A 12,449-nucleotide genomic window follows, 5' to 3' on the forward strand; every position below is an offset into this window, starting at 1 on the left:
TGAAATGAAAGGCTAGCCTGAATTCAGAAGTATGATTAGTGTAAAAAGTTAAATTTCTTCCTCTGTGTAATGCCTAAAAAATGAAACTGATTTTTGTCTCCCTTCTGCTCATGAGTACTTGAGTCCATGTTTTAAAGAATAGAACAAAGATTTCTTGTCAGTTCAGTTGCCAGTGTTTGCTCTCACCTTTCCCTATTGTACAGCCCAACTCTTCAGTTTGTCTTGTCTTGAACAGTACAGAGCAGTCCTGCTGGCACACTTGGTAGCTACAACTTGACTTGGGATTTTAATTCGCCAACTTTTCAAGAAAATAATTTTTCATTAGTGTTTGCTAACACAAGGTTCCTCTTTATACGGAATCTAGATGACCATGATTATGAACCATGATACCTTTTCCAGGAAGAATACAGTTTCTCCTTCATCAGAGTGGTCTGTCTAAAGAGATGATATAAACTGTTTTTATTTTCCTCTTAAATTCATGGAGTGTTTAAACTTATTGCCATAAATTGATATGGATCTGATTCTTCACTATTTGTTTATGGAAAAGTTTAATTAAGGGCAAGTAGCAATAGCAAAAATCTGACTTTGTTTTGAAATCTTGAAAACAATTGTGATTTTTTGATTTGTTTGTCTGAGGAAGTATAACAGATCTCATTTTTATACCTCTGATTTGACTACTGAAACAGTCTGAAGTCTAGTTCTAATAGTCTGAATCTCTATTGAAATAGCTGAACTCATATAGCACTGTTGACTGATATTTCTCAAAATTAGCAATAACCATCTACTTTAAAATAATCTCCTTTGAAATATATTTTCATATTTACTCCCAAATCCATGCTTTAGACATAAACCAGACTGATCTTTATTGAGACAAAGTGGAGATTGCCCTCTTCTCTCATTTAACTAGTGATAGTACTAGAGGGAATGGCCTCAAGTTGCACCAGGAGAGGTTCAGGTTGGATATTAGGAAAAATTTCTTCTCCAAAAAGTGGTGATGCATTGGAACAGGCTGCCCAGGGAGGTGGTAGAGTCACCGTCCCTGGAAGTGTTCAAGAAACATTTAATAGATGTACTAAGGGACATGGTTTAGTGAGGAAATATTGGTGGTAGGTAGGTGGTTGAACTAGATGATCTTGGAGGTCTTTTCCAACCTTGCTAGTTCTATGATTCTAAGATTCTATGAAAAATATCCAGGCTCTAATTCCTGGTAGTAGTTTGGAGCAATGCACAATGATCTCTATTGGAAACAAGCTGTTAACTTTATTTCCAGGGAACTGCAAAGGTACCATAGGAGTTCTATGTGCTTGTACTGCATTGAAATGTGAAAAACTTCATCTTAAACCTCATAATGAAAAAGAAAATCTGAATATTTCTAGTCTAAAATATGTAAGTTCATCACTTCCTATCTGGTGGTTGTACACTTAGAATTCTGTAGCAGAAATTAGAAAAAAAGTTTGGGCTGGATTATACAAAGATTTCTGCTGACAGTTGCAAGTAATGAAGTCATCCTGAGCTGCACTAAGAAAACTGTGTGTCAGACTCTCCTATATGCTAACCTATTTAAAATAAATTTACATTTAAGGTCTGATATGAAACCCATTGAAATTAATGGAAAGACTTTAATACTCTTTGACTCAAACGCATATACAAGATCACATATTTCCTATGATTCTATTTTTGTAGCAGCTTGACAGGATTTACTATTTCTATACATTTTCAGCAAGGCTTCCTCCGATCTCTTTCGTTATTACTATTTCCCCTCATGAACATATCATACATCTTCTCACTTCAACATCTCTAGGGGCCTACCTGATTTTCCTACCAGAGAGCAGCTTAATTTTCTTCTAAGATGTGAGTTGTGTGTGACTCCCCAAACCCACCAGTCTGGCTTCTGAATGCAACTGTAATTAAAAACAAAACAACAAATAAATCACGAGTTCTCTTCTTTGCAAATAGTCCAAGCCAGAACTTCTTCCTATTTCTGTCTTCCTTATTTTTTAAATCTTTCAGTTTCCACAATGTCTGCATTTGAATTCTGGTTGGAGACACATTTCTTTCATATCTGCTATTGTTACCTCTTGTTTCACGACCAGAACAAAACTATTTCATGCAGCAAATACTGCAGGAATACCAAGTGACAACAGTAGGTATTTGTAGCTTATACGCAGTGGGCACTATATAGAAGCAGTTTAGAATATATTTGTAATTATTTTTTAAATGGACACAGGGTGAAGACATTGGTAGTATTAAGTTAGTGTATTAACTATGTTATAGTTTCTTGTGAAATGTATTTCTGAATTCTGTGATTGGGTAAGAGAGGGATTTGGATGAAAACCATAAATGTGTTATTTGCAAGTGATACAGAGATAAGAAATAGTGATTAGTAACGTCCAAATGTTGCAAATAGTTCTACATTTTCAGAGAGCAAATACAGAACTGTGGATTGAATTTTCTGAATATGGGAGGGCTTATCATCCAGTTTATTTGTTTTTGTTTTGCTTTCACTTTTTAAATGTCTTCATTCCTTGTTTCTTAATATTTTGTCTGTCCCACTTCTTCCAAATTTTGGCCACCTTAAATTTGCATGTAACTTTGCAAACTGACTAAAGATGTAGAACTCAGACTGATGCTGGAATGCTGTAGAAATTTGAGGTCACCTCTTAAAAATGCAAATCTAGTTGATAAGAAAAAAGTGACGGTAATGAATAGGCATTCAGACAACAGTTATAAGAGATCTTTTTTCTCACACACTGAGTAACTCTCACAAGTGCCAAAGTCAAGAATTATCAACAACTACTATAAAACCATACTGTAAATATACTACATATTATTATAGTCACTTTCACTAGAATGTCATTGGAATATTTTTTTAATACAAAAGATCTTCTGCCTGCATCTTTCTCTTTCAGATTTTAATAGTAACTTTCCATTATATTTCTGGAAAGTAGATTAGCATTACTTTATTTTTAATCCTGAAAGACTTCTAATGCACTATGCGATTTAATGTAATTATGCTTAATAGATGGAATACAGCAGCTTTGTGAAGATTGTTCATATCCCTACCGGATATTTTGCAGAGATAAACATGTATCTAGTTTATTTAACATGATTAACTACCTGAAGTATTAAAATTTTTATACAGCAATACTCAACAACCAAGTATTGAAAGATTACTGGAGAGTCGCTGCATTTTATGAGACAGCCCTGGTTTGACTTGCACACAAAACTGGGTAGTGCTAATGGGCTGCAACAAAATAGTCTCCTTTCACTTTCTCCCCTGTAAAAATGATGAAGATTTGGTAAACCCTAGTTCCCATTCAGTAAGGAATTTAATGAGGTGTTTTATTTATCTCCCATCTAAAAGGGATGAAGCACAAACCAATATGCTTTCTTCCATTTGTATCAGAGAAAGCAAGCAGCATGCTAAGGAGAATACAGCACTATATCCCTATTGCTTCCACCAAAGCTGGCACAGTTTCCTTTACTTCCCTTCTAGCTCAACCTTTCATTTCCACACTGATGGAGAGGCCATGATACAGAGCCCACTGCAACTGATGTCTTGATGTTCTTAAGCAGCCAATGGTTTTAATTACCGAAAAAGGTTTCCTTCCCCTCTTGCATAACTATGTTTCCTCTGCTGCTGCTGTTCGTTCCAGCTCTGATTATCTAAGGCCAGCTCTGAGATGAGAAACTGCTGAGCTGCTTAATGCTGCAGCTGGAGAGTGTCAGAAACAATGGGGGGGAAAAAAAAAACAACAGCAAGCATGACTTCTATGTAATCTTAAGAATTTTATAAGTCAGACAGGAAAAAAAAGTGATGTAGGATGAAATTAAGTTTAGTGAGTACAGTTCTGTCTGGAAGCACTGAAGACAGGGTTTCATCTTCCACACCTTCTGCAAAAAGAGATTGCCACATTGATTTAGTAATTTGAGATGCAGTCCACAAAACTTGAGGTAACAAAATGCAATCTCTCTAGAGATCTCTAGAGATCTTTGCTGGACTGAAGCTTCTCTTTAGAGTTGCCCTGCTCTTTTCATTGACTACAGGGAACCCAGGAAAGCTATACTTCCAAAGTAGACATTGCCTGTTGAAGTTTTTTTTTCTGTGAAAGTCTAGCCCCATGGAAATCAATGGGGAATTATATCTTCAAGTCCAGATAGTTATTGAGCTGGAAAAAGAAGGTTCTTTATTACAATCACTTAGCAAAATGCTACTTTTCAAGAATGAGAAATTGATCTGACAAGCTGACAGAAATTGAAGACTGTGTGTGTCAACAGGAGAAGAGGAGAAGAAAAAGTGGGAAGGTAGGAAATGTCATTATTTTCTCATTCTTCAAATTAATACTTTAAGGAATAATATGACAATTGCTCATTGTTCTAATGAACCCACATTCTTGATTATGATAAATAATATATTATATGATAATTTCTCCTTTGCTTTAATTGACAAAGTTGTCTGTACTGACAAGATACAATGAGATTTTTTAAATGGAAAGCAAAAAGCAGAGGATTTCCTGCAGTGCTGAAAAGCCCTCTGAGCTAGTGAGCCTAAAGCAGGGATGCTTATGATAAAATACTGCAGACAGAACACAGTTGATTAGAGTGTTGAATTAACTATGCTCTCATGTGCGTTCTCTCTCATCATCTTGTTCTTTCTTGCAGCCTTCTCTTCACCCTTTCAATTGTCACTATTGTTTTTTGTCCTGATTTTTTCGTTCCTGAGAATTCAGCACAAATGCCAGAATTCTACTTTCATCAGAAAACAAGACCCAACATTCTGCTCCATTGAGTCTCAGTGTCTCTTGTGACTGGTGGCTTTCTTAGGTCAGACTCCAATAGTTTATGTAGATTAAATGAATACAGAATAATACAGCACAGCTGTATAAGCCCATGATCTTTACTGTTTATTTGACTATGCTGTGACTGCTGAGACAGCAGCAATCAGACCTAGGATTTCTCCTTCAATAGGCACATTTGAACTTCAGGACTCAACACAGTTAGGTCAAAGGATATGAAGAGAAATTAAATTCAAGTTTAAGGCTGTGTCTCTGGTAAGATCTTGAAGCAAGCTTATGATAAAATTCCTTTCCCCAACAATACTGTCCCTAGCCACTGCCTTTAGCCATGGAGCACACAAGGACGCTATCTTGCAGCCAAATGGCAAAGATCGCTTTTACATTTGCAGCAGCTGCCTGAATTCTCTGCGTTAGGATGAATCAGATACTTCCTCTGCTTGGAAGACATTTCTGAAGAATCAGATCTCCACATAAATTTTGAAGTCTGAATCTCAGGTCCCAAAGTATGAACCACTCAAATTGTACATGAAAGGGTAGGTCACTGGCAGTAAGGTTTAAGAGCAGGCTCCCTGGCTTACATGTGTGAATGAGTCTTCTTTATTTGCACTAACCTAGAAAGTACTATTAACACAAATGCTTTTATATGTATATATATAATAAATATAAATGTATATATATTTAATCTCCTTGGAATTGTAATTTATGCTTGTGAATTGCAAGCTACATGCAAAACTGTTCAAGTTTTCTGACTACAGAGCTAGTTCTATCCTTGGATATAGCACATTATTTTCCCACCAAATAAGACATGAAAGTAAACGTTTCTTAGAAATAAATAACATTCAACCTGAAGAATTTCCTGTATCATAAATATACACTCTCAGCTGAATACTTGCATTTACTTTGAGGTATGTTCATGTCTGATGGAATGAACCCTTTATTTTCTAATATTGAGTTGACACATACTGTCATAATAAAGAAAAATAAAGTCTTTTCTGAGAGCATTTCTAACCATTTTTTTTTTAATTAGAGCTATGTTAATAGTATGATTCCTCTACTGGGAATATAATGCTACACTGCATGCCCAGGCTGACCTGAAGCTATAACTGACAAACAGAAGCAGGGAATCAATGCTTTTATGTTTATTCACCTTTTAGTTCTTTATTATTATTATTATTATTATTGTTATAGTTATTTTAATTTATGACTCTATTGACTCGTACTCAGAAACAAAGTACGACGTGTTTATTTTAGAAACTCGTCTGCAATCTCTGTCATTAACTGGGATTTCTGCAGTAAAGACTGCTTACAGTTATTGTATTCATGCAGATATTCACTGATTTTACTGATTATTGTGTGGCCCTGAAAGCTCATTCACACAAATTGCTGGTAGAAGTTGCACATCATTTAATAACTTCAAAATTTAGTTCTTTGTCCTGTATCTGAAGGCAGGATGTTCTGCTGGCTATGTGAATAAGCTTGTGGATAGAATGCATGTTACTATCTAGATAGAATCCACTTCAACATGCTTTTAAAATGTAAACAACTTATATTTACTTAGTTGTGAAATTCACTTGGTGCTGCATGATATCCTACTAGACGGTGATGAGTAAAATGAGGATGGCACTTTGAGCCACTTTATGGATATGATTTATATCTGCAGCACAGTATCTTTGCAGTTGCCATACTATTGTGAGCAATTACTAAAAATTTCCAGTCTCTGTACATGACTTCCGTGTTTTTTCTTCCTCCAGCCCATTGCATAGACAGAACCGCTCCCATCTATCTCCTGCTGTAAACTGAACTAGAGTGGGATATCCTTTTGACACACACTCCACAATACTGCCATAAGGCTCCATCAGCAGACTTGCAGCTTCTATGACAGTCAGCATCCTTGCATATGACTAAAGATTGCATCAGTATTTGAAAAAGTTGAATTAGTAACCTCTTATATCCACTGTTTGTAACACCTCTAATATAAGTATATTTCAAATATTAATATAATTCTAGTAATGTATCTGATGCAGAGTTGAAAAAAGCCCCAAGCCTCTCCCAGGAAATCTCTGTCAAGAAGGAATGAGATTAGAACACTTTCATTGAATTTATGGGCCAGTAAATTAAGCTTTCATTGTATTAGATGCGTCAGTCTCTACATAATCCATATTTAAATATTGATGCATAATATACTAGAAATATTGTTTTTAGCATAAAAACCTTCCACCACTAAAAACACTGCATCCACATAAATGTAACAAACACATCATCTGAAACCATCTCTCAATTTCCCAATTAAAAAGCAACATTCTGTAGCAAACAGATGATGAAAATACCAAAAAGAGCTCTCATGCTTTTATTAACAGTGAAAATAAATAATATATATATGTAACTGGGATATGTGTGCTCTACAAAGCTTAAACCACTATTATCCAAGGCATAGTTTAATTTGTTTGAGTTATATGAATCTTTTACTTCTTAATTTTATAGACTTTTATACCTTTTACTTCTTAATTTTATGTATTTTATATAAATACATTCCTGAATAAAAATCTACTTGTATATGTGCAAATAACTTAAGGATATAATGACAAACCCAGTAAATTTACATTAATATTGCCCAGAGTTCTTGGTATTCTATAGGTGAAAGGAAGAGCAACATAGAACTCACATATATGAAATATTTAAATAGATACATTGTGATGGATATTTTATGAAAATATAAACAAAATTCTATTTCTCTTGCATAGCTTGAGACAACTTGCTTTTCTTTCAAAACGCCGTGTTTCAATAAAATGAGTATAAAAATGTATGGAAAGAAACTATCTTCTGCGGTGAAACTGTGTATCTTGAGAATCTGATGTTGAATTCAGTGTAAAAGCACTGGCAAAAAATCTACAAAGAGTTCTGTCATTTACTGAACTAATTGGGGTTGTGTTCCTGGTTTTTTCTGTTGATTTTCCAATAATTATTTTTTTTTAGTTCTGTTGCTTACAAGGTAAAATCATTTTGTAATTATCTGTTAAAACTATTCTGACACTGCAGGAGTATTGCCTTACATAACAAAATCAGTATCTTCAAGTATAATAAATGATCTAGTAACTGCTCTGGAGAGTTGTAATCTATTACTTCTTTCTTTTTTGCCACAGCAAAGAAATGAGTTCTTAAGTCCATACTAACAATTCAGTCCTTATTTTCATATTCCCTATGAGACTGGCCTGAAAATGTTAGGCCTGTTTTTAAGAAATTCAGATCTCTATTTCCATAAAGGTTTAACTCATTACTTAACTTGTCCCACAGTGTAGTTTGGGTGAAATGTGGATCCTCCATTAAAAAGATTTTAGTTATGATTCTTAGAGATAAATTTGCATAAATACAGAGTCCAGCTAACTCCTATGTATGGGTAGGATCCACCCATGTGACTGTTTCAGGATTTATTTGAAATGGAAAATTTATAGCAACGAAGGAATCCAGCGGCTGATATGAACTGAAAACCTGATTATATTTAAAGCATAACCTCAGCGGTCTGGGAATTTAGTTTCAAGCTCAGTAACTCTTCATGTATCTATAGTTTACTGCCCATCAGGACCAAGGCAGGATTTAATAAATCTTATTTGTTTAATGAAAAAAAGAACATCCTGACACAGTGAACAGCACAGAAGTGACTAATCCATCTCTGTCTTCCCCAGTAAATATTATTCATTATGCTGTTTGCTTTTCTAGAATATTTTTCCTAGTCTGAAGCAATAATTGCATATGCAACTACTAGTATTAGATATGGATAGCAAAACGAAACCAACAATTTACAACTTATCAGTGTAATAAATATATATTGTTTCTTTGTGAATTATTACAAACCCAGATCCTTTTTTCTCCACCTGGTGTATTTCTTTAAACTGCCTACCAAGTGTATGAGAACAGTTCTTGATCAGTAAGTGATTTTCTACTTTGTTGATCGTGTCTGGCTGGCTGGCACAAACTCCACCTGTGAATTTGTATGTCTCAGCAGTGGAATATCCTGCTAAGTTAAGAGTTCAATTTCTTTAAGTGCTGTTTCTCAACAAGTTTTTTAAGGAAAACAAGTTGAGAGCACATTTCACCATTTCTGCAGGGCTTATTTTATGGATGTTGTGTACGTGAACAGTCCTGCTGGGGAACCACTTAGCCATAACAAGTCATTGAGAACCACTACAAAAGACTAGTAAGAAACAACCTCGAGCAAGTTCGTTTCAAGCATGCCACTTGTTAAGAATTTCAGCTCCTGCATGTGTTTGGCTCAGGAAAGTTTAGTCATAGATGAGGCTTGCTATGGCTGCCGGCACCCCGTGGGGATCGACGCTGTCCTCAGGGTGGCTCCGGCTGGCAGAAACAGCCGTTTGTGGCTCGGGGTCACCTGCAGGAGGCGCCCCTGGTGCTACCCAGGACAGGGCCGCGACTCTAAGGGCCCAGCTGGGAACCGCGATCCAGCCGCCCTGGTGCTGTCCATGGTCCTGAAGTAGCCACCTCCACATAACACGACGCGACCGTTATTGCTGACCATGGTGCTGAAACAGCCTCTGCTGGTCGTGCCTCTGAAGCTGCGTCGGGACGGGCACGCAACAGCCAGCACGGCTCCCCCGTCGCCGCGAGCCCCCCTGGGGCTGGCGGTGCACAGAGAGAAAGAGAACAGGGTGAAAAGGGCATGGCTGCCATGGGGAGCCCGTCCTGAAGTAGCTTTTTCCTCCCGCGAAATGTGCCTTCCTATGCTGCACGAGCAGATTCCGGGTATGGCGGCTCGGGGCTATCCACAGCCGAACCTCGCTGAGCCGTGTTGGGAGACCCCTTCCCCACCATGGTTCACCGGCCACATCCTCGATCCTTTTTATCTCAGAGGAAAGTTTTGTCTGTGATATCTGTCGTCCCCCCCCCCCCCCGCCTTGAGATGGGACCTGGCAGGGCAGGGGAGGTGGTGGAGAGAGCCGGCGGAAGGGAAAGGGGGGAGTTATTTCCTACTTATTTATTTATTTAGCTCTTTCCTCCCTCAGGTCGCCATGGTGATACCGAGCTCGCTCTCCCTCCCATCAAGAGGAGACGGGCACCCCCTTCGTGAGAAACCCTCTGTCCCCACTGCCCCCGCTGCTGCTTTTCCCCATCAGAGGTTGAATATACTGATGCCACACCGTCCCCTCAGCGTTTAAGCTGGACCCCCGCGCCCTCCGCCTCCCTCGACCTGGCCCCGACTGCCCCCAACACTGACAGCGACAACCCAGCGCTACTCCAGCTTCCCCCAGTGCAGCCGCCCCCGCTGTCCCTCCAGAAGAGGAGTGAGACGGGAGCAGCCAAAACAGCCCCTCTGTTCGCCTCACTGAAGTCATCCCCAGTTTTGACGCTGCCGCTGGGGATGGAGTGGTTGGGCCGGACGGGTCGTCCCCGGACTCCCTGTGCATCCCCTCAGGGTACCGCCTGAGACGCCCAGCGCGAGGACCCTGAAGCAGCATCGGCCAAGCCCGCGGCGGCAGCGCTCTGCTTGGAAGCGCGGGGCTCCTACGCGGAAGGCTCCCACGACGGCAGCTGGAAATGGGGCCCCTGGCGCCGGTCCTCCCCCTGCCAAGTCCCCCCTCGGCTCCCTGCCCGGCGGAGAGAGCCTAACACGGCTCACCTCCCGGTTACATAAGTAACGCACCCCGCATCCCCCCGCACCGTCGCGGTGGCTGCCGGGGGGCTTGAAGAAGGGCGTTTTTTGGGGGGGAGGAAGGCGTCGGCAGCGAGTCGTGGAGTAAAAGCACAGAAATGCAAACCCCTACCCCGCACCTTCGCGCACCCCTCTCCACCTTACCTGGCGGCGGCACGCTGCTCTCACTCCATGCCGGCACCCTGCGGGACGGGGCAAGGCGCTGCTGCCCGGCTCTGCTCCTGCTCCGGCTCCCTGCCGTATGCGCGAGCGATCGCGGCGGGCTGTCACACGGCCCCCAGGCTGCCGTCGGGCGCCTCCATTCCTCGTGCCGCTCGCCCACCTCCCGCGCAGCGCAGGGGCACCCGCCGGCTGAGGGCTCCGTTCGGGGCCGCTTCGTAGAGGGAGCGAGGGGCGACCGGACGGTCGCGGCGGCGCCGCGCGTGTCTGCTTGCGCGTGGCAACGAGGGAGGCGGCGCGGCGCGGTGCGGTGCGGGAGGGAGGGCGGGGGAGGCGCGGCCCCGCGGAGGCAGCCGCGGGCGGGCCCAGGGGCTGCGGCCGGCGCCGGGGGGCTGCGCTAGCCCGGCCCGCGCGGCGGCGGCGCCGGCTCGGTGGGGTCCGAGCAAGGATGGCAGCAGCGCCACCTGCGGGCGGCGCGGGGCGGTGGGGGCGGTGCGCTTCTTCCGCGTGGACGGCCCGGCCCGCAGCCTGCCCGCCCCCCGGCCACAGCGCGCGCGGAAGGGTGGCTCTGGGGAGGATAAAGCTCGTAGCGGGCCAGTGGCGGAGGGGAAGTGATTGGGTTCCCCGAGAGCTGAGTGAAAAGGTGAGGCGAGGAATGGGGGTGATCTTTCCCTTCCCTTCCTTTCCCTTCCCTTCCCCTCCGCTGGCAGTGAACCTCCCCGGCTTCTCGCCCACGTCCTGCTGCTACCATGGAACAGTCCCATCCATCCCGGTCTGCATCCTTCCAGTGAGGCATCCAGAGGAACCAAATGCACATCCAACTGACCAGAGGAGACCAGGAGACTTGGGTTTGTGTCCCACAGGACTTCTACAGTGTATGAGGGCTGATCTCACACTGCACACTCTAGATCTTTTAGGACACTTAACAGGGCGTGTCTTTATACACCCTCCTCATGTATTAGTCTGTAGGAATGCAGTACCTTTGACATTATTTTCCGACTCGGGTTTCATTGAAACTGGCCACCAGATTCCATGCTCCTTGGAAGGACTGGCAGTTGCCAGACAAACAGATAGATGTACACATTCAAACAGTGACAAAAAAATTTACTTAAGCTTCCTTTTCTAAGAAAACCTTGCTAAAAAGGTAGAACCAAGAAGATATTTGTCAAATATAGTCCTAATCCTTTCCCTTGGAGAAGGTATCCTTTCCCGGTTGCTCTACCTTACTTTGTTTCTTGACTATGCTGCGACCACTGAGTTTATCCTTTTCTCCCTCTGAGACAAAAGTAGTATTTTAAACCAGCACCACTTAAGCTTGTGAAATTGCCTTATTTGAATTTCCTTTCTCACCTCACCCTTCCTCTTCACACCTTCCTACATTTCCTAGTGTACTTTCTGGGAACCTTTTTTCTGTCTAAACTCATCTGAGTCCATGTATTTTTGTTGTCTATGTATTATATCATGCTAATCTAAAAAATGGCTGTGTTCTGGTCTCTTTAGATTTTTCCATAAAAGGGAACCTCACTGAAAAGAGCAGTGTAAGACCTTTTGTGGTGGTTCACATGATTATTCATTTCTTCCTGCAAATTACTGTTTATTGAAATCTCTTTCGTTATACTACAAGCACTTCTACTGGAGCGGCATTTACCCTTCACACTGAAGTTACTTTTCTAGGGCCTAGGATATGTATGAGCTTATCCTTCCTGACTTTATGATCTCAAGACTATGTGATGTCTCATAGACCCTTTTATCTCTACTGATTGTTAAATATTTTAAAAGGAGCAGCATATGGCTGGTTACGTTAAGCTTGGAACCACAATAGAATCATTAAA

General features: G+C 41.5%; 1 protein-coding gene across 3 annotated transcripts in view; it reads right to left on the reverse strand.

Moving 5' to 3' along the window:
* Positions 1 to 10,914, reverse strand: part of KCNJ6 (potassium inwardly rectifying channel subfamily J member 6) — a 161,092-nt gene extending 150,178 nt beyond the window's left edge. For 2 of the 3 annotated variants that reach the window (XM_046905684.1, XM_004934546.5), the window contains exon 1: positions 10,603 to 10,914. The gene's annotated coding sequence lies outside the window, so the exon portion shown is untranslated. Of the gene's footprint in view, positions 1 to 1,809; positions 1,902 to 10,602 lie in introns of all 3 variants that reach the window. The other variant, XM_015301389.4, reaches the window with a different exon arrangement.
* Positions 10,915 to 12,449: the final 1,535 nt, after the last annotated feature.

This window comes from Gallus gallus, chromosome 1 (assembly GCF_016699485.2).
Source record: "Gallus gallus isolate bGalGal1 chromosome 1, bGalGal1.mat.broiler.GRCg7b, whole genome shotgun sequence".
NCBI lineage: Eukaryota > Metazoa > Chordata > Aves > Galliformes > Phasianidae > Gallus > Gallus gallus.